The sequence below is a fragment of the Pan paniscus genome, chromosome 2 (genome assembly GCF_029289425.2).
Source record: "Pan paniscus chromosome 2, NHGRI_mPanPan1-v2.0_pri, whole genome shotgun sequence".
In the NCBI taxonomy this organism is placed as follows: domain Eukaryota; kingdom Metazoa; phylum Chordata; class Mammalia; order Primates; family Hominidae; genus Pan; species Pan paniscus.
In genome coordinates, this window is record NC_085926.1 from 34,610,242 (window position 1) to 34,630,789 (window position 20,548).

The following is a 20,548-nucleotide window of genomic DNA, read 5'->3' on the forward strand; positions in this document are numbered from 1 at the left end:
TTGTTGTCGACATCTCTTTTCTTTTTGCACTGAATAATAATTCATTGTGTGGAATTCCCATAGTTTATGTATATATCCATCTATTAAAGAACAACTTGGTTGCTTCCAAATTTTGGCAATTATGAGTAAATTTGCTATAAATACCTGTGTGCAGGTTTTTGTCTGAACATAAATTTCTAACTTGTTTGGGTAAATACTAAGATGTGCAAATTGCTCAACCATATAGTAAGTATATTTTTAGTTGTATAAGAAATTGCCAAACTGTATCCAATGTTGGCTGTACCATTTTGTATTCTTACCAGGATTGAAGAACAGTTTTTGTTGCTCTATCTCCTTGCTAGCATTTGGTATTGTTTGTTTTTTCAATTTTAACCATTCTAATAGGTATATAGTAGTAACTTGTTCTTTACATTTACAATTCCTTAATGATGTAAAATGTTGAGCATCTTTTCATATGTTTGTCATCAACACATTTTTTTGGTGAGGTGTCTTCAGATCTTTATCCCATTTTAAAATCAGATTGTTAATTTTGTTATTGTTGAGTTTAAGAATTCTTGTTTATTTCAGATATAATTTAGATAAATTCTTGTTTATTTTAGATAGTCATTTATCTTATGTTTTTTTAAAAATATTTTTTCCCAGTCTGTGGCTTGTTTTCTCACTCTCTTGGCAGTGTCTTTAACAGAGCAAAGGTTTTTAATTTTAATGAAGTTAAATTTGTCAACTTTTTGTTTCATGGAACATATATCTTTGATGCTGTTTCTGAGAAGTCATTACTAAGGTCATCTAGAATTTCTCCTATAGTATATTCTAGAATTTTTATAGTTTTGGATTTTACATTTAGGTCTATGATTTATTTAGAGTTAATTTTTGTGAAGGGTGTAAGGTCTGTATCTAGATTCACTCATTTTGCCTGTGGATATCCAGTTGTTCCAGTTCTATTTGTTAGAAAGACTGTATTTTTTTTCTATTGAATTAGCTTTACTCTTTTGTCAAAGATCAGTTGAGTCTGTCTGTGTCTATTTTTGAGCCCTCCATTTTGTTTCATTTATCTATGTTTCTATTTTTTTCTCTAATACCACCCTGTCTTAATTACTATAGTTTTACACTCTGTCTTGAGATTAGGTAATGTCAGTCCTTTGATATTTTTCTTCAGTATCATGTTGGCTATTGTACTGATTTGCTGGGGTTGCCATAACAAAGTACCATAGACTAGGTGGCTTAAACAAAAGAAAATTATTCTCTTACAGTTCTTGGAGGCTGAAAGTCCAAAATCAAGGTGCTGGCAGGGTTGGTTTCCTCTGAGGCCTCTCTTAGGCTTGTCGATGACCACCTTCTTATTGCCTCTTCACATGGACTTTTGTCTGTACAAAGACATCCCTGGTATCTCTAGTATGTCCTAATCTCCTCTACTTATAATGACACTAGTCAGACTGGATTTGGACCTACTCTAAGATCTCATTTTAACTTGTCTACCTCTTTAAGGCCTCTATGTACAGGTATAGTCACAATCTGAGCTATTGGAGATTACGACTCCAATATATGAATTTTAGGGGAGGACACTTCAGTTCACAACAGCTATTCTGGATCTTTTGCCTCTCCATCTAAACTTTAGAATTACAGTTGACCCTTAAACAACATGAGTTTGAACTGTGTAGGTCCACTTCTATGCATATTTTCTTTTGCCTCTGCTACCCATGAGACAGCAGGACCATCTCCTACTCCTCTTCCTCATCCTATTAAATATGAAGATGATGAGGATGAAGACCTTTATGATGATTCACTTCCACTTAATAAATAGAAAATATATTTTCTCTTCCTTATGAGTTTCTTAATAACATTTTCTGTTCTTTAGCTTACTTTATTGTAAAAATACAGCATATAATAAGATACAAAATATGTGTTAATTCACTATTTATGTTATTGGTAAGGTTTCTGTGGTCAATAGTAGGCTACTAGTAGTTAAATTTTGGGAGAATCAGGCTGGGCGTGGTGGCTCACGCCTATAATCCCAGCACTTTGGGAGGCTGAGGCAGATGGATCATTTGAGACCAGGAGTTCGAGACCAGCCTGGCCAACATGGTGAAACCCAGTCTACTAAAAATACAAAAATCAGCCAGGCATGGTGGCATGTGCCTGTAGCCCCAGCATCTCAGGAAGCTGAGGCACGAGAGTTGCTTGAAGGGAGATAGAGGTTGCAGTGAGCCAAGATCGTACCACTGCATTCTAGCCTGGGGGACAGAGCGAGACTCTGTCTAAATAAATAAGTAAATGAATGAATGAATGTTGGGAGAATCAAAAATTATACATGGATTTTCAGGTATGTGGGTGGGTGGTGCCCTAACTGCTTTGTTGCTCAAGGGTCAACAATAGTTTGTCAGTATCTACAAAGTAACATGATGGGTTTTAAAAATTGATATTATGTAGAATGTATAGATCTGGTGGGAAAAGACTGACATCTTGAGAATACTGAGTCTTCCTATCCGTAAGCATAGAGTATTTCTCCATGATTTAGTTTTTCTTTGATTTCTATCAGAGTTTTGGAATTGCCCCCATATAGATCTTACACTTATTTTGTTAGATTTACATCTATATATTCTGTTTTGGGGGGTGTGATGTAAATGGTATTATGTTTTTAATTTCAAGTTCCAATTATTCATTGCTGTTCTCTAGGAAAACAACTGAGATTTGTATATTAACCTTGTGTTATGGGATGAATTGTGCTCCTCACCCCCCAAAATTTGTATTTTGAAACCTTAACTCCTAGCACCTTAGAATGTGATTATATTTGGATATAGGGCTCTTAAATGGATAATTAAGTTAAAATGAGGCTATTAGGGTGGGCTATAATCCAATCTGACCAGTGTCCTCATGAGAGGAGTTTTTTTTTTTTTTTTTTTTTTTTTTTTTTTAACAGTCTCACTCTGTCATCCAGGATGGAGTGGCGTGGTGCGATCTCCACTCACTGCATCATCCCCCTCCCAGGTTCAAGTGATTCTCCTGCCTCAGCCTCCCGAGTAGCTGGGATCATAGGTATGCACCACTATGCCCAGCTAATTTTTGTATTTTTAGTAGAGACAGGGTTTCGCCATAGTGGCCAGGCTGGTTTCGAACTCCTGGCCTCAAGTGATCAGTCTGCATCAGCCTCCCAAAGTGCTGTGATTACAGGTGTTAGCCACTGTGCCTGGCCTAAGGAGATTTGGAAACATTGAGAGACACCAGAAATGTGTGTGCACAGGGGAAAGACCATGTGAGAACATGGTGAGAAGGCATCTCTGTGCAAGCCAAGGAGAGAGGCAATCCTAATGACACTTCATTTTAGACTTCTAGCCCCCAGGACTGTGAGAAAATAAATTCCAGCTGAAACAGGGAAAGTTCCCTTGTCTCCCTAGCAGGCTGTGCAGTGGGGGTGTGGCTCACTTCTTCAGTGCCTCGCTACTCAAATCCCCAGGGGGAGCAGGCAGATAGGCAGGTTGTGGAGCTCCGACTCGACGGCAGCATCTGGGGGTATATGTTTACAGTTCCTGAAGCCCCAGTGGGCATGTGTTACAGTGTGCTCTTTTAGTTTTTCCATCCGTAGGCAGCTTGTGTTAGTCAGCTCAATTAGACCCTTTGCCTTATCACAATGACAGAGGGCTTTCTGTATCCTGGGGTTTCCTGCCTTGGTGTACTGGAAGAATTGGATCACACATGGGCTTGGAGAATGAGTGCAAGGTTTTATTGATTAGAAGTAGCTCTCAGCAGATGGAGGAGCCAGAAGGGAGATGGAATGGGAAGGTAGTTTTCCTTTCTGAAGTCGGACCACTTAGTGGCCTGGGCTCTCCTTTGACTGCCCTGGCCAAACTCCACATCAATCCGCCGGTTGATGGCCTGCCGACCTGCCGGTGTCTGTTGGTCTGGTCCTGCGCCGGTGAGTTCCTCTCCACCTCCAGCTACTTGTGTGCCTGCCTGCTAGGGTCTCAGGGTTTTTATAGGCACAGGATGGGGGTGTGGTGGGCCAGGATGGTCTTGGGAAAGACAGCATTTGGGCAGGAAAACAGAAATGCCTGTCATCACCTAGGTCCATGGGGACAGGCTGCGGGGGGTGGAGCCCTAGCCAGAGACTACACCCTTCCTTTCCCAGCACGTCCTTGTTGTTTAAGAAGCACAATCTGGGGTATTTTGTTATGGAAGTACTAGCAAACTAATAGACCTTATATGCTGCAACTTTGCTCTAATTTCTTAGTTCCAGGAAGTTGTTTTGTTTTGGTTTTTGTAGATTCTTTTACATTTTTGACTTTTGCTTTGAGTGTTTTCTGCTTTATAACATAAGAAAAACCTAATGTGTATTTCTAAAATATATAAATAATATACATCATTCTTCTTCCATGAATTGCAGTGATGTACATACCCTCCATATAAGAATGTACATATTTAGGACAGCAGCATATGGTTAGGTCATAAACATTATGCACTCAGTATTTGTTTAATGAATAAGTTAGAGTTTAAATATACTGTTTGCTCCTATAATTTTCTAATAAGTTTTAGAAAAAAATGACTCCTCAAAATAAGAAAGAATTGTTGAGATATGAAATAAATGAAAAGAGGAGAAAAGCTAATTGCATAGAGGGAACTGTCTTCTGCCAACTGATCCTGGAGAGAAAATCCTCCCAGGAGCTCCATTCACAGATGAAAGAATAAGATTGCCTAGGATATAAAAAAATTGAGGCTCTACTTGATAATCTTCTCAAATTTACTCCATTCTGTTTCTCCAGTTTTTAAATGTGTTCTTGGCCAAGAGGGCAGTAGCTGAAGAGTGTGCAATTCCTGCAAGATTTCCTTTATGATCAAAGACAAAAATGAAATATATCTGGCACTTACAGAAAGAAAGTTATATTAGAGGTCTAACTTACTATATGATTTTTTCCTGTTTAAGTGAATTGTTTCTATTAGAGCCAGGCTGTATGTATCCTTATTATCAAAAGTTAATAGTTAACTGGAAAGTAGCCCAAGGTTTGACACATCGTAAGTGCTCAAAATGTATGCATTGGCATGTACGTGGATGAATTACCAGTGCAGGAACAATGCATGTTAGATTTGGGCTTTTAACTCCTTGAAAGAGATCTGTCCAGCTTTGTTGCCTGTAGGACTGAACAAAGAAGCCTGTTTTTATGGGCTGATGAAGTAGACATCCCATAGTTTGTCACAGATGACTAAAATAAATGTCTGCCTTAATAAAAAGAGAAATTATTTATATGGCTAAAAATAATCTATAAGCTACAAAATTATTTCCTGGTGAAGAAAGACCTTATAAATTATTGTTAAATTGAAGTGTCTTTACTGTATTACCCCTTCCCTGCTTTTGAGAGAGCAAGAGAGTAAAAAGAATATAGCATATTAAACAGCCGTCTTTATCTATGGGGCTAATGGTGTTTTCTAAAACATAATTCCCTGGATTTTGGAGGTAATGCAAATTAAAAATTAAGTTTGGTTGAAACTTTTCTGGCTAAGGCAAATTTTAATCATAGAAAGTCAATACATATCTGCAGAGTTCTGAAAATGAAATCATTCGGTCACCTGGCCTCACACATCTACTTCTATGTCTTTTGTCTAAGAAGCCAGGCATGACCTAACCCTTCAAGAGTTTAAAGCCTTTTCTCTGCAATCCACTCTCTTGTCTATCAGTGGAAGTAAGCATGTGCTTAAAAGTCTCCTATTAATTAAACTGAGTGCTCATGAGGTGCAAGCATCTGTGCTAGATATTTCTAGGAGATGCAGAGTAGATCAAGATAGAATGAGGCCTCATCACCTAAGAGACTTGCAAGCTAGTTGAAAAGTTAGTTCATCTAACTTCTAATAGCTGGTACCAGAAGGAAAGGCTTATTCCTTAGGGGATTGTAATATTCTTTAGAGGGATGTAGTAAGATAATATTAAATTTCTATTGGTACTTATTTTTATCTAATGTCTAAAATTTCTATTGTTATCTTTTTTAATAATGCATGTGTTATGTTAATATACTAGCAAATGTTGGTATAATAAACATGAATTGGGTGTATGGGCTTATTCATGGAAAGTTTATTTTGTAGATAGAGGTAATGTTAAAACCATTTTGGAGAGTCCTGGATATACCTGGTACTTGGTCTCACACACTTTAAAAAAATTATCAGTATTTCGCAGAGGACCTGGGACAGTGTAGTACTCCACCAGATGTATAAATGGGGAACAACATTAGAGAAAGAGGTTGTTGAGGCTCATTTTCAGAGTTATGAGATAAAACTACCAAAAAAAAATCTAGTGCTAATAGAGTACTGGCAATCAAAATTTTATCTGGTAATGATGCAGGGCAGGCAAGCCCCCATACTGTGCTTAGCATGGGAGGGTTCTTTGCTTCATCCAGGAAAGAATTCAAGGGCAAGCTGGTAGTGTTAGGAATTTTTATTGAAGCAGCAATGTATAGCAGCAACCGAGGAAGTGCTCCTTGTGGAGCAGAGCTAACTCATAGGTAGTGTGCCCAGAGTAGCAGCTCAGGAGCAGTTCTGTAGTCATATTTATACCCACTTTTAACTACATGCAAATTAAGGAGCAGATTATGTAGAAATTTCTAGAAAAAGGGTGGTAACTTCTTGGTCATTGTGTCACTGCCATGGAAAGGGGAAGTAACTTCTGAGTGTTGCCATGGCAATGGTAAACTGACATGGCACTGGTGAGCATGTCTTAGGGAGAGGTACTTTCGCCTCTTCCCTGTTTCAGCTAGTCTTCCGTCTAGTCTTGAGTTCAAGTTCCCACCTCCAGAGTCAAGTCCTGCCTCCTACCTTAGTAACAGCAGAATTATATGCAAAGCAAAACATAGACATTATTTCTCTTGGTATTTAGGTTGGTAACTGGAAGTTCCCTGCTCCTCTCATTCACTTGTCTTTTTTACAAAATTGTAGGAAGCTACTAATGTGTATATAATGTTTTGCTTAGGGTTTTTGTGACTCTTATGCTAATTATCTGATTCTGAATGCAAAAGTTAACAATACATATTTTTCTGCAATAGATATTTGGAATTATAGATACCAACATGAATACTTTATTGCTCATCTGTGATATTTCTTCAAAGAAATGTCATTACAAGCACCTTTTTATGCTGGTAGATACAACATTTGGAAAATTGTTATCAGTAATTCAATAGGAATAAAGTGGAAAAAACCACCTTGATCTAATTTTACATAATTTAAAAAATATCTATTCTCTCCTCTATGTAACTGAATCCCTGTGCCTCTTGCTTGTTCTTTCTGGAAATTCACATCCTCTTCATGAAACACAAAAGTTTGGTTGGGCTTAACTCTAAGTTTTCTTTTGCTCTAATGTGCTATGTTTCATGACAACACTTACAGATATTTGTTCCATATATATAAGGAATATTATTCTTGGCTGTATTTCAATTGGTATCTAATACCTTTTTAAGTCAAAAATAATATTTTGCTAAGTGTTTAGGTGCTTCAAATATTTGTAGAGTAATATTGTCATTCTTTTACTCCAGACATCATTTGGCTAATGTAACCATTTTTATTTCTTTTAATATTTCTTGAGAAGTCAATTATTCCTCAGCAAGTCTTTTTTATTCTCTGGAACCCTGATTAATGCATCAAAATCTTTTTGTAAGTCAGGTAGAAGAAGAATTCATGTTGATTGTGATTATGTGGCCTTATTAGAAATATGTGTATTTGATGATATCCTTATATCTGAAAAATCATATACTGCCTGATCAGATGCTGAGATAACGTGGTCCATCATTTTTCTCTCAATGATTAATCATAATGTTAAGAAACATTAGCTTATCTGAATCAATTGTAAAGTGTGTCATCATTGACTGATGACAAAATACTTTGCAAAAAATATTAAAGCAGATTCTGGTTGTTTCCTATAATAGAATCACTTTCACTCACACACCTCCATATGCTTTCTTGAGTGGGAGAGAAAGGATTGGAATTATGGGTGTTGCGAAGATTTAAAGATACATTGCAGAACACCTATTAGAAGACATTGGTTAGATTTTAAGCATCATTTCTGAGTGTGTTTCCTGTATGTATAGGTGGAGAGGGTGGGGAATTAAGAATTAATGATCCATATAATATATTATCACGCTCAAGTTTGTGTCATCAGTATTGCCATAATTGCTATGATAGCTTACAAATTTATTTCCCCATTGCTATTCTCCTCCTTACATGTTGTTTTCTACCTAGCAACCAAGGTGATCTTTTACAAATATGTCAATTAAGCCAACTTCCTCTTTAAAAGTGCCCAGAAGCTCATCATTGTGCTTAAAATAAAATTCATACTTATCATGGCCTATGGCTCCTTAGGATTTGAACTCTTCTTTCCTCTTAGACTTAATCTTTACTAGTTTTCCCTTTGCTCACCATCTGTAATTCAACCTCAAACACATCTCAGCAGATGCTGTCAGTGTCACATCCATACTCTCTGACACTTACATTTGTATACATCCCAGCTGGACTTCGAATTATCAGCCTGTGCATTTATTTGCCTGAAATCTTTCTTTGCTACAGGAGGCTGCTAAGTCTGCAAAAGAGGCAGTCTGGAAGTTATAGGGAATTAATACCTCTTAGAAATAACCCTCAATCAAGAACTGACCAAAGTGAGTATATAAATACACCTAACTTCTTTATCCTTCAGGTGGGGTAGATGTGTATTTTACACTGCCTCCCAGAGTTGCACAGCAGGACGAAGTTGTCATTGACCACTGTAGTAACTTGCTGAGTTATAAAACCTTTACTGACATCTTTACCTTCACTGCATCACCTCTCTTTCATGCGCGTCCCTGTGAAGAGACCACCAAACAGGCTTTGTGTGAGCAATAAAGCTGTTTATTTCACCTGGGTGCAGGCGGGCTGAGTCCGAAAAGAGAGTCAGCGAAGGGAGATAAGGGTGGGGCTGTTTTATAGGATTTGGGTAGGTAAAGGAAAATTATAGTCAAAGGGGGTTTGTTCTCTGGCGGGTAGGAGTGGGGGTCGCAAGGTGCTCAGTGGGCAGGAGTGGGGGTCACAATGTGCTCAGTGGGGGTGCTTTTTGATCCAGGATGAGCCAGGAAAAGGACTTTCACAAGGTAATGTCATCAGTTAAGGCAAGAACCGGCCATTTACACTTCTTTTGTGGTGGAATGTCATCAGTTAAGGTGGGGCAAGGCATATTCACTTCTTTTGTGATTCTTCAGTTACTTCAGGCCATGTGGGCGTATACGTGCAAGTCACAGGGGATGCGATGGCTTGGCTTGGGCTCAGAGGCCTGACATTCCTGCCTTCTTATATTAATAAGAAAAATAAAACAAAATAGTGTTGAAGTGTTGGGGCGGTGAAAATTTTTTGGGGGGTGGTATGGAGAGAGAATGGGCGATGTTTCTCAGGGCTGCTTCAAGCGGGATTAGGGGCGGCGTGGGAACCTAGAGTGGGAGAGATTAAGCTGAAGGGAGGTCTTGTGGTAAGGGGTGATATTGTGGGGATGTTAGAAGAAACATTTGTCTTATAGAATGATTGGTGATGGCCTGGATACGGTTTTGGATGAATTGAGAAACTAAATGGAATAACAGAAGGAGAAAAACAGGTATAAAAGGTCTAAGAATTGGGACGACTCAGGATGTCTGATTAGAGAGTGCTTAAGGTGATTTGGCATAGTCCTGCCAGCAAAGATTATTTATTTACTTCAAGAGTTAAGAGTGGCAGTTTGGGGATAGCATCAGGAGATATCAGCTGTGATGGCTTGGAAAAACAGTGTAGACTGGCAGTGTAAACAAGAGCAGGGCATGTATGAGTAGTTGAGAATGGTGAATAGGAGTATGACTAGACAGAAAATAGTAGGGATGACAATTTTTTTTTTTTTTTTTTGGCACAGTCTAAGTTGGTCTGATGTCTGGAATGAGACTGGGGCCTAATAAAAAGGAGCGTCCATACAGGACCTTAAATGGGCTGTACCCTGTAGCATTCTGAGGACAGGCCTGAATTCTGAGAAGGGAAAGTGGTAAAAGTATTGTCCAGTCCTTTCTAAGTTGGTGGCTGAGCTTGGTGAGGTGTGTTTTTAAAAGACCTTTAGTCCATTCTACTTTTCTTGAAGATGGAGGACCATAAGGGATATATAAGGGATATAAAGCTTTCACTGAATATTAAGAGCCTGAAAAACTGATTGGCTGATTTGACTAATAAAGGCTCATCTGTTATCAGACTGTATTGAGGTGGGAAGGCTAAACTGAAGAATTATGTCTGACAGAACGGAAGAAATGACTGCGGTGGCCTTCTCAGACCCTGTAGGAAAGGCCTCTACTTACTTTGAGGGCCTCTAAAAGTATTAAAGCAGCGGTAGCCACTGCACGCAGACATGAGGGCTAGGCTAAAACAGTAAGGTCAAGTTGTTTGGACAGAAAGGCTACAGGGTGTGGTCCTGGCTCTTGTGTAAAAATTCTGACCGCGCTAACCATGCCTAGGAAGGAAAGGAGTTGTTTTGTAGAAGGTGTTGGGTTTGAGAGATCAGTCGGACACAATTGGCAGGGAGAGCACGTGTGTTTTTATGAGAATTATGCCGAGATAGGTAACAGATGAGGAAGAAATTTGGGCTTGATTGAAGTAATGGGGGCTGTCTGTGAAGCTTTGTGGCAGTACAGCCTAGGTAATTTGCTGAGCTTGACGGGTGTCAGGGTCAGTCCAAGTGAAAGCGAAGAGAGGCTGGGATTAAGGGTGCAAAGGAATAGTAAAGAAAGCATGTTTGAGATCTAGAACAGAATAATGGGTTGTAGAGGCAGGTATTGAAGATAGCAGAGTATATGGGTTTGGCACCACGGGGTGTATAGGCAAAACAATTTGGTTGATAAGGCACAGATCAGATTGTCTACTAGGTAGGGTGCTTGTACTCAGTCCTTTTCTTGGGGTCTGCTTCTAGAGGGACCCAGACTAAGATAACTGAGTTAGTTTCTACAAAACTTTCTTTTTTTAAATTTCATCATAAATATCATACCTTTAAAGAATGTCCTTGTCTCCAGTCTAAAGTAGCAACTTAATTATACTCTAATATCAGTATATTTTAATCTCTACGTATCAATTACTATTATGCTTTTTTCTTGCTTATGTATCTGTTCATTTTCTTACTTTCCAGTAGACAAGAGCTCTAGGGGAAGGAAAGGCCTTGTTTTTTTTAAAAATTATTGTTTACTGTGGAAGCACCACAGAAATAATAAAGTCCATGGAACACTGGGGACTTAATATATGTATTGAGAGTTAAGTATCAACTGTCAGTTCTCAGATTTAGTCAACTTCTGTTTTTGTTTGTTTTGGTTTTTGTCAAACAAACAGTTTTGAAAAAGAAATTGCACAAAGCATTGCTTATTTAGAGGCATGTTTTCAAATGGATATTTTTGGTTTGCTTTTTAACTTTCAATTATGTATATTTGAATGGCTTTCCTAAAAGTGGGATGCATTTGTTTGAGCATATTGATACTTAGCTACCTAGAATGATAAAAATAATATATAAAAATTACATTTTAGAAATTATCTAATTATTTTTCTTACATCTTCTTATAAAATCATAAAAATAATATGAAGCTTATTTCTACTTTATAGGTCAGAAAATAGAGGCTTTGCTAACAATAACAAATGTCAGTAAAATCCAAAACTGCTGTTTTAAAAATATCAATACATTTGGAAAACTGCTAGTCAGATTAATCAAGAGAAAAAGAAAGAACATCCAAATTCTTATCAGAAATAAAGAGGGCTCATCACTATTGATTCCATGGATACTAAAAGGGTAATAAAGGAATATTATGAATATTATGAACATCACTCTGACCACAAACTTGACAATTTAGATACAATGTACCAATTCTTCCAAGACACAAACTACCAAAACTCATATAAGGAAAAACAGGCAATCTTGATAGGCCTATATTTATAAAAGAAATTAAATCAATAATTAGTAATCTTTTAAAAGAAGAACCAGGTCAAGATGGTTTTATTGGAGATTTCTATTAAATATTTTAAAAAGCAATGATACAAATTGTCTACAATCTCTTCTAGAAAAAGAAAGCAAAGAAGAAGAAACAGAACAACAACAAAAAACAGACAGCCCTAATGTATCTATAATTACATCAAATGTGAATGGCCTAAATATGTTAATTAAGAGATAGGGATTGGCAGAAAACTCACATGATCATATCAGTTTATGTAGGAAAAGCATTTTATAAAATTCAGTACCAATTCATGATTGAAAACTCTTTGAAAACTATGACTAGAATGGAATTTTCTCAAAATTTTAAAAAGAATATTTACAAATACCTACAGCTAACACATTATACTTAAGGATCAAAGAGTAAATGTTTACTCACTGACACTAAGAACAAGGCAAGGAGGTGTACTGTCACCACTGCTCTCCAACATAGTACTGAGTTCTAGCCAATGCAATAAGACAAGGAAATAAAGAGATGCAAATTGGAATGAAAGAAATTAAATTATTTCTTTGTGAAATTGGTATGATAGTCAACTTAGAAAATCCTAAATAATCTTAAAAAATAAAAACTTCTAGAAATAATAAATGATTATAGCAAAGTTGCAGGATATAAAATCAACCTACAAAATCAATTGCACTGTTATATATTAGTAATGAGCATCTGGAAAGAAGAATTAAATTAAAATTATAATATGATTTATATTATCTCAAGAAATGCACACTTAGATGCAAATTTAACAAAACAAGCATAATAATACTTCATTATACCTGGGGTATTAGTTCCAGGACTCCTGAGTAGATACCCAAATCCATGAATGCCCATGTCACTTATATAAAATTATGTAATATTTGCATATAATCTATATACATGCTCTTCTATGCTTTTAACTATCTCTACATTATTTGTAATACCTCCTATAATCTAAATGCTATGGAAATACTTGCTATAGTGTATTTTTATATTTGTATTCTATTTTATTTTTGTATTAAATTATTTTTTCAATTATTTTTGAACCACAGTTGGTTGAATCAGTAGATGTAAAAGCTGCAGATATAAAGGACTGACTGTACAGCACTTGCATAATGAAAACTACAAAATACTAATGAAAGAAATAAAAGATGATTATCTAAATAAATGGAAAGCTCTACCATGTTTGTGATTGAAAACTCAACATTTTAAAAATGTCAATTCTCCCTAAATTGTTATAGAAGTGTAATGCAGGCAAAATCTCAGGAAGCCATTTTGTAGATATAGACAGATTATTGTTAAAATTTATCTGAAAAGGCAATGAAACTAGAAAAGCTAAAACAATTCTGAAAAAGACCAATACAAATCACTCTATTCAATTTTAAGACATTATTATATAACTCTGGTAATCAAAATCTTATGGTGTTATTTGAACAATAGGGAAGTAGATCAATGAAGCAGAAAAGAGAAGCCAGAAATATCTCCATACATATACAGTTAACTGATTTTTGACAAAGTTGCAAAGGTCATTCAATGAAGGAAGGATAGTCTTTTCAACAAATGGTGCTGGAGTAATTGGATATTTAATGGCAACAACAACAACAACAACAACAAACAAACCTTGATCTAAACTTCACGTTATACAAACATTAACTAAAAATTTATCATAGACTCAAAATATAAAAGTATAAAATTTTAGAAGATAACGTAGGAGGAAATCTTAAAGACCTAGGCATGAGGAAGAGTTCTTATACATAAAATCCAAGCACAGTCTATACAAGGAAAAACTGATAAGTTGGACCACATTATAATTAAAATATTTCACTCTGAAAAAGATTTTATAAGAGGAGGAAAAGACAAACTATTTAAGACTAGGATAAAAATTTGCAATTCAGATATCTGATAAAGGACTCATATCTAGAATACATAAAGAAGTCTAATAACTCAACATTAAAAAACAAAACAATCCATCTAGAAAATGGGCAAAATGCAGGAGCAAACAATAAACTTATAGGGATATACGGACGGCAAATTAGCACATGAAGAAAGGTTCAGCATCACTGGCCATTAGGAAAATGCAAACTAAAACTGTAATGAGATATTGCTATACACTTACTAAAACAACTAAAAAGTAGTAACAATAGTAAATGTAAGAAAGTTGCTGAGGAAATGGATTATTCATACATTTCTGGTGGTAATTTAAAATGATACAGCCACTCTGAAAAATAGTTTGGCAGTTTTTTATAAAACTAAATAGCAGAAAAATAAAACACATACAAACACAAGGAAACTTTTGGAAATGATGGATATGTTTATTTATTGGGTTGTGGTGATGGTATCAGGCATATTTGCATATGTCCAAACTTATCAAATTATATACATTAAACCTGTGTAGCTTTTTGGCATACAATTATACTTCAATAAAGCAGATTAAAATGACAATAACAACAATAACAAAGCTAAACATGCAAACATACCATATGACCAGCATGATTGCACTCCTGGGCATTTATGCCAAAGAAATAAACACTTATGCTTGCATAAAGATGTATATATGTTTATTCACATCAGCTGTATTAATAGCCCCAAACTGAAAACAATACAAACATCCCTCAATAGATGAGTGTTTAAACAAACACTCATCTGTTACATCTGTAACATGGAATACTGCTTAGCAATGTAAAGGAATAAACTCTTGGTACATACAAAACAAATAGATCTCAAAAGGTCTCAGACTGTATTGTTTTATTTATATAATATTCTGGAAATGACAACATTTCAGAGATGGAAAAGATTAGGGGTTTTCAGCAGTTAAGGATGGTAGGGAGGTGGTTGTGGGTGTGATTATAAAGGGGAACATATGGGCGGTGTTTTTGGTGATGGGACAGCTCTGAATCTGGATTGTGGTGGTGATTACATGAATATACACACATAAAATGACATAGTACTATACACACACATGCCAATGTAAAATTTCTAGTTTTTAATATTAGTATAATTATATAAGATGGAACTATTTGTAAAATGAAGGAAAGGTACATAGAGCCTCTCAACCATCTTTGTAACTGCCTGTGAATCATAATAACTTCAAAATAATTTTAAAGTGTTTCAGTTTGTTTAGTAACTGTTTCATAAGAGTCTTCTTCAAAGAGTTAATATCAGTGTTTCAAGTAAGTTGAAACTGGATATTCTAAAGATGAGTAACTAGTAAGAAACATTATTTTTAGTTTTAACATTTAAATGTTAACATTCTACATCTCATAGGTAAATATTTGTTTGCATGCGTTTGTGTGAACAAAATTCCTAGCCTTTGCTAAGCTTATAGTTATATCGTGTCATAAGGAGTTTTTTTTTTTTTAAAATACAGAGTCTTGCCCTGTCACCGAGACTGGAGTGCAGTGGCTCAACTATAGCTCACTGCAGTCTCAACATCCTGGGCTCAAGCAACCCTCCCACATCAGCCTTCCGAGTAGCTACAGCTACAAGCATGCACCACCATGCTTGGCTAACTTTTTTATTTTTTGTAGAGACTAGGTCTCACTTTGTTGCCTAGGCTGATCTCAAACTCTTGGGCTCAAGTGATTCCCTCACTTGGTCTCCCAAAGCTTTGGGATTACAGGCATGAGTCACCCCACCCCACCATGTGTTCTTTTATCTATTAATAGTAATGTGAGTGCCTGCAGTTTCATATACAGACATTCACATTTGCACACCTGTTACAAGTAGATGGCAATTAGATATGATATAGTACATCTATGGTTTCATTTAATTATACAAATAGAAATAAGTTTAGATACATAAAATATTCCTTCAAGAAATCTGTAAATTTCTACAATAACACTCACATATATTAAGTAGAATTATTTTTTATATATTCATTTTATTTTTAAATTTTTAATTATGATTATATAACAAAATTTATAATTCTAAACATTTTTAAGTTGCGGTTTGGAATTAATGCTTTTAAATTATTTTTATTTTATTGCGTTTAACATTAACCTGAAGAAGTGCCAGAAAGTATATCAGATTCAGCAATCTGAAATAGATTTCATAATATCTCTCTAGAATTAAAGAATTTTTAAAGGTGCCTAAAGGTAAAAAAGATAAAAAGAAGATGGGGAGAGATTTTTCTGGAGATAGAGCCAATTTGTTATTGTCCTAAGAGGAATTTGCATAAATTCAAAAGACAAATAGATTAGATAACAAACAAGAGGACTTAGGAAATAAAACAAAACAATGACCATTAGTAGAAAGCATTGACCTGCTGCTTGCTCACCCTAGCAAATTTTACAGCCTTAATTACTGTGCAATTTGCAAAACAAAAACCATACTTTATTCATAAATATAATTAGTCAATTTAAAGTGTTTAAGGAGTACTATTTCACATATATAAATGTTTGCTGGCTATTTTAAAATATATAATGATTTTTTCCCCTCATTCTTTCTTTGTTGTTGCTAAACATCACTCTTTAGGTAGATTTCACTTATGAGGGCTGGAAAAAAACAGGGCAGTAAGGTAATTCAATCAATCTACCAGTTTCCTTTGAAATTTGGTTCCCATGTAGTTGTTTATCTCAGGGATTAACACGTTAACTTTGAATATGTGACACTAACTTTCATCTAGATGGTGATCAAACTATAGTAATGTTCAAAGACAAAAGAAGTTGTACTCCAGGAACAGACTTCAAAGTGTCTTCCTCTGCTGGCATCCTTTGCTTATTCTAGTGCTCATTTCCTTTCTCTTAACTACACATCAACCGAGCAAAACATAATTTGGTAAGGCAGCCTGAAGGCTAACGTAAAGACAAGGAAAATAAAAACTTATAATCTGCTAAGCTTTGTTTATTAAGTTTGGGAATTATTCATACTAATTACTTTCTTCTTTCTTCCATCCTTAAGATGCCTTCTGACCATTAAATAGCTCTGAAGTATAACTCAAAATGGATTTCTTTGCTTCCTATTAGTAGCTGCAAAATTATGGAATTGCTGGCTAACAAACCATCCAAAACATAGTGGCTTAAGGTGACAGCTATTTAGTTTGTGATTCTGTAGGTTGGTGATTAGGAGTGGGCTCAGCTGGGCAGTTCTTGTAGTCTTGACTGGGCACATCTAATTTCTGCTGGACTTGTTAATAGAAATATGCTCAACAGGTGGGTCCACTGCTTTTCAATGACATCAGTTTAAGATGGTTGGGATGATTGGCCTGTCTTCGTAGGTTTTTTTATCTTTCATTAGACCAGTACAGGCTTGTTCACAAGGTGGTCACAGAGTTCCAATTGCAGAAAAGAGGGCAAACTGTAATGTACAAGAGACTTTCAAGTGTACCCTTCATTGGCCAAAGCAAGTTCCATGCCATACTCAGAATAAATGGAAGAGGTGGGGCACTTCTAAAGGCATGGATATGGAAGGCAGGAACAAATTAGAGTCTTTATGTTAATTGATCAATGATAGAAGCTTTGGTACATGAACTTAGAGAAGATGGAAAGCATAATAACTTGGTATTGTCTGAATATTTCAGTTGAAACTGAAGAACGTACCCCATTCAAAAAAGAAGAGTTCAGCTTAAAGAGAACCACAGGGACATTATAGATAAATTAGAAGTTAATAGCTCTGATTTCACACGTAAGAATTTGAGAAGCCAGGTTTTTTCAGATTAGAATCTCAGCTAGGAAATTTTAAATTCTAATCTGGATTTTAGTAACCAGAGGAATGTGATTAGAAGACATTGATATTAGATATTTTTTAAATTTATGAAACAGCAACTTACATTTCAAGGTTTAATTTACTAGATAGTTTCAAGTAACATTATTAAATCTTATTTTAACAGCAATTCTGGGTCATTACACATATTATTTCTGTTTTCTCAAGAGAAAACTGAACGTCAGGAAAATTGATTTGTCCCCAAGTCATATAACTAGAGACCTCAGCCCCTGTTGTTTTGACTCTTAATTCAGTGCTCCTTTAATTAAAATATGGTTGTCTCATATTTAGTATTCATTAAATCAGAATATCAGTTTCCCTTTTAATAAATATATATTGAAACCAACTTTGAGGCTGATCCATGACTTCTGCACATCCACACAAAGTAAGTCTCAATATCCCCTTTCTTTAGGTTTTCTTAATAATTTGTTCACATAGCTATTACAGCAGATGCTTATCACTTCATTTTATTGTTAATTTTGTATATGTTTCCCTCCTTCAGTAAGGAAAGGAGCTTTGCATTGCTTATCATTGTGGCAATGCCTAGCATAGTGCTTGAGCCATACTAGGTTCAAGACGAATATTTGCTGAACTTCATTTTCCATAACTACACAGTTATCATTAAACTCAGATTGACTCATAAAGTTACCATTAATCATCAAAGAAAGACCAATGAAATTCAGAGTATAATCCTGATCAAGGCAAGAAAGTTGGATAATTTAGAATTACTTGCAGCAGCCAATATTATGTAATGCTCGCTAATCCCCAAAGTATTTGCTACTTTTAAGGTTAAACTTAAATTAACAAAAACTACAAATTATCCATCTCTGGTCATTACAGTTCAATAAGTTTTCTTATTTTGAAAGGTTTTAGCACATGAAAATAGATCATTTGATTAAGGGACTAAGTCAGCTTGTTAAATTGACTTCTCAAGGATGAAGTTGGCCTTCTGAGTATTGCTGGCAAGAGGTCCCTAACCTTTAGAGTAACAAACTGAAGTGTGGTAAAATACCAAATCTATGTTAATGAATCAGCACATCAGTTCTGAGTATCTCCAACTTTAACCTCACACAAAGTTAAAAAACGTTGAGAAGAAAAAGAAGTGATGATAAGGAAGGAAAGGTGATAGGAAGAAGCCAGAATCATAAAGTTATAAAGAATAAGAGAACTTGGACAGCATCTAGTTCATCCCTACAATGTTAGGGATGTCCAGTCCTCTTTCATCTCCTTTCACCTGGAAATCCCCAACTTAGAGTCCATCAGGATGTACTGTCTGTCTTCAGAGTTTAAAACTCAAGTCTCCATCCATAACAGCTAGGAGAACTGACAGAAGGCAGTTCTGAAATTTGGAATGAATGAGGCTCCCTCTCAGAAGGTGGCCCAGATGACCAGACACAGAGATTGTGGAATAATGATAACAGATTGGCAACTGGCCAAAGCAGTCTGCATCTGGATTGGTGCTGGCTGGATCGTCTATTCCAGGAGCTGGAATAGGGCACAGTGCCCATTTTGGCAGCCAGTTTCTGGGCTAGCTCAATCTGATATAGAGACAGAATGGTGATGAGTTCAGGCATTATTCCTCTGCGGATGCAAAATCCAGCCTAGTTTCCTTTTTCTAACTAACTTCTCCTTTTAGGGTTCCGCCATCTCTACTCTTAAGTACCTGATGGCAAAATATCATCTTCTTTCTTAGAAAGCACAAATGAAAAGACAAAATTACCTTGTATTTATTTAAATTTTTTATTGGTTTACAATAGTTGTTCATATTTTGGGGGTCAAATAATATTTAACACCTGTATACAATGTGTAATGATAAAATCAGGTTAATTGGTATTTTCATCACTTCAAACATTTATCTTTTCTTTGTGATGGCAACATTACAAATCTCTTCTAGCTATTTTGAATTATATAATAAATTGGTATTAACTATAATTTTCCTACTGTACAATTGAATTCAACCCTAGTTTCCTTTCTTTCAAGTTCCCCCTTTAGGGTTCCACTATCTCTACTTTTAAATAATTGATGCTAAACTATCATGTTCCTTCTCAAAAAAGAAAAAACAAACAAAATTCCCTTTTGAAGAACTCAATATCCATGACCCCAAAAGTTTGGGGGAGGGAGATTGGCTGGTAGCTCACTTGACATTTTCTCTGTTTCTCAGCTTAACACAGAAGCTAATTATTTCCTATTCTGTCTCCCATGGAGCTCAATTGCCTTGACGAGGTTCTTATCAAAGAAATACCAAAGAATTTTCTAAAAATATATTTTATTTTACACTATAGCACAAAGAGAAAAATGCATAAAACATACATATATATTAATGAATTATTATATATCAAACACTCATGTATCATGACAGAGTTCAAAATAACAGAATATTTTCTGTACCCCAGAAGGCCTCTCAGTACTCTTCATAATCACAGTTTTACTGTTTAAATTGCCTCTTTCAAAACTAGCAAATGCCGTCAAAAGGAAGTCAGGCCCCCATCTAAAGTAAACAATTCCTCACCACCAAGTGAAAGTGCTCAGATGTCTTCAAAGAGATGTTACTGGTCCAGTTTTTAAATTGTCTGCAATGAGAAAATCAGTCCAAATAATCTAGTACTCTGTTATTAAAATAAAACTCACACAAGCCTCTTCTTAGTATTTGATCTTTTTGTGGCTCACAGTTATTCTTTCTCCCAAAGATAATCAGAATATCTCTTTGACACATGTTTTGCTAAGGCAGTAACAATAACACATATTTTAGTCTATGACAGGGCTTTCTATCACCTGAATAAGAGAAAATTAATGTCCAGAGAGATGAGGCAAAGTGACTTTTTATAGAACTCATATTTCCTGATTCCTGTGGACTTCATAACTCTGTAAAAATCAGAATTTGAAAAGTGAGATTAAATTTGCTGAAATAATTT

The 20,548-nt window shown here is 35.6% G+C and overlaps 1 long non-coding RNA gene across 1 annotated transcript in view; it reads right to left on the minus strand.

The window, feature by feature from the left end:
• Positions 1-19,463: 19,463 nt before the first annotated feature.
• Positions 19,464-20,548, minus strand: part of LOC134729886 (uncharacterized) — a 123,548-nt gene continuing 122,463 nt past the window's right edge. Inside the window, exon 3 of the long non-coding RNA XR_010111413.1 lies at positions 19,464-20,206. This is a non-coding gene — a long non-coding RNA (uncharacterized LOC134729886). The remainder of the gene's footprint in view (positions 20,207-20,548) is intronic.